Below are 2808 nucleotides of genomic sequence, written 5' to 3'. Positions count from 1 at the left end.
GTGAGTGAGTGTGTGTGTGTGTGTGTGTGTGAGTGTGTGAGTGAGTTGGTTTGGAGTTAGCTGTATATTTCCTGGATATAGTTTTCTTGGCTGTGGGCAGATGGGAGTTTTTCAGTTGGGGTGCAGTTATTAAATTGGGGAAATATTTAGTTGATGTTGGGATAGTAGTGGTTCCTAATGGTTTGGTATTTGGGGCATTCTGTGAAGAAGTCTCAAGCTCTCCCAGAATGCAGTGAGAGCAGGCTCTTCTTCTTCTTCTTAAGTGTTTCTGGCGGTTGGCAAACCAATGTATAGGTGTTTTACCGCCACCTGCTGGACTGGAGTGTGGCTCAAGAGTTTGGCAAGGAAAAAACTAATAATGATTAATTTATTAAAACAATATATACTTGTATAATAAAATAAAACCCTTTCTTCTTCTTCTTCTTAAGTGTTTCTGGCGGTTGGCAAACCAATGTATAGGTGTTTTACCGCCACCTGCTGGACTGGAGTGTGGCTCAAGAGTTTGGCAAGGAAAAAACTAATAATGATTAATTTATTAAAACAATATATACTTGTATAATAAAATAAAACCCTGTATCTTCGCTCCAACAGACCTGTTTCTTCAGAAATGTCATTAACTGCTCTCATGCTGTGCTCAATGCTGCTCCAGGTATATTTTCCAAGTTGAAGTTTAATTTAAACTGTTCAAATATTTCTTTTAATTCAATTCTTTCATTTTCATGTGCACGACAATCCACTATCACACGCTGAGCAGATTCTGGCTGAGAGTTGAGCAAGTGATGAATTTGGTTTTATTTTTACAATAAAGTCTTTTTGTTTTTGCACCAAAATACAGTGTCTTAAACAAGAATAAACTAGTGTGAATAGTGTATGTGGAAAAGCTAACATGGCAGTCTGGGTTAGGAACACAGCATGTAATGGAGCACTGATGCTTTATGTTCAAGGCTTTGGTGAGAATAGCTTAGTTTTGGGGTATATGTTTAATTAATTAATAAATTATATTGACTCCTTTTTTTTTCTTTGTGGGCTACTGAAAGTATTTTATGTCGATCCAGTGAAGAGAGAGGTTTTAATATAATGTTATAAATGAAAATGCTTTATGCAGCCTTAATATGTTTATTTGTATTTATAATATGCACATATGTATATTTATAATTGTTTGTATATAAAAGAGGTTTAAAAGTCTAAATTCAAGTGAGCTTTATTGGCATGACTTGCACAGTATTGCCAAAGCATTGAGCACTGCATGAACAAAGAACTCATAATTAAAAGTCAAGTCTCTGTCTCTCTCTCTCTCTCTCACACACACACAAAAAAAAAAAGCTAAGAACTTCATTTGAACAACTTTCAAAGATTTTCTCAATATTTAGATTGTTTTTTTTTTTATTGCACGCTCAGATTCCAGATGTTCAAATGGTTGTATCTCGGCTAAATATTGTCCGATCCTAACAAACCATACATCACTGGAAAGATTATTTACTCAGCTTTCTGATGCATAAATCTCAAATTCAGAAAATTGACCGTTATGACTGGTTTTGTGCTCCAGCTGTCACACATGGGTTTTTGTTTAATTAACCTGCTGCTTTCTTGTTGTTTCAGGAGTTCTGGTTATGGCGATCGTGGCAGCTCTTACAGAGATGGTTATGATAGTTATGGTACGTATTAGTTTGCTCCGCTCTGAAATCCCCATATAAGCATGTCGGCTGTGCTCGTGTCGCCACGGACGAGTCAAACCGGCTTTTCTAGAACTGTGGGGTGAGTTAGTCACGAGTCAGTTTAACTACGTACTTGGATTTCTTTTTGGTTTTTTTTTTTCCTTTTTTTTTTGTATGCATATAATAAACCTAAAAATGCTTTGAAATGGCCCAGTTTTAATTTGGACTTAAAGTTTCCGGCCACGAAATTGGACTCGTCACACATTGCAGAGAATCTGAATAGAGTCGTGAAAGCCCAAACGCAGGACACTCAAACCCTGATCGTCCACGTCTGCCCGGTTGCTCTCCAAGTCCAGCCCGGTCGATCTCATGTTTGATTAGTGGGTTAGCGGAGGGGTTGTCTGTCTTAAACCTGTTGAGATGCTTGAGTGTCTTCATGTGTGATACTTCCTCCTCAGCTGTACACGAGTAAAGCCCAAGACCCGACGCGTCAGCGGCCGAGCGTTTCTAAAGACTCATGGATCTGTTCTTGGATTTGTTGTAGCTGTTCTCCCTGTTTCTGTTCTGTTCTTGTATTCTGAGGGAAAGGCCGCTTTCTGTTCACCGGCTGTGAATGAATGAATGTCTGTCGATGGGTTCCTCTTCTGCCTCGTTTGAATCCTTAAACTCATCATCCCGAGCCTCACTGTCATGTTAGCGCTCACCTGTGCTTCTATGGGGAGTCCAGAGAGCGTTGGCTCTCCTCTGTTTATGTTACTGATGCGCAGCCGCTGTCATTACGAGCACGGCTCCTTCTGTTAGCTGTAAGCCATTGATTTGTCCATGTCCCGTATCCAAAACGTCACTTCCTTTCAGGCTGGTGAGCTGCGCATTGGACGGCTGGCACTGGCGCTGCGGTTCTTGAGCCTTGCTGAGGTATCTGTCTGTCTGTCGCTGCTCCTCGCATCCTGCATTTTAACCATGGACTCTTGACTAATCTATCTATCAATCATTTACTTGAAAGAGAACCAGAAATTGTTAACAGTACACTCCAGAACTGGGAAAGAAATCCTTGTGCTCTTGTTTCCTTTGTATGAAAATTTGACTCACTATTTTGTTTTATTTTTATTTTTTTGCTTTTCAATTGTGGCTTCATGGAGCCTATTAAACGAAA

At 39.6% G+C, this 2808-nt stretch overlaps 1 long non-coding RNA gene across 1 annotated transcript; it reads left to right on the top strand.

Annotated features, from left to right (window-relative positions):
- The first annotated feature begins 1568 nt into the window (after nt 1–1568).
- On the top strand, nt 1569–2808 carry LOC107575663 (uncharacterized). The gene is made up of 2 exons (XR_001607916.1): nt 1569–1655; nt 2114–2808. It is a non-coding gene; the product is annotated as an uncharacterized lncRNA (long non-coding RNA).

This window comes from Sinocyclocheilus grahami, unplaced genomic scaffold (assembly GCF_001515645.1).
Source record: "Sinocyclocheilus grahami isolate Dianchi unplaced genomic scaffold, SAMN03320097.WGS_v1.1 scaffold2797.1, whole genome shotgun sequence".
Lineage (NCBI taxonomy): Eukaryota > Metazoa > Chordata > Actinopteri > Cypriniformes > Cyprinidae > Sinocyclocheilus > Sinocyclocheilus grahami.
The sequence above is the reverse complement of the archived record's forward strand: the minus strand, read 5'-3'. Positions and strand labels throughout refer to the sequence as shown.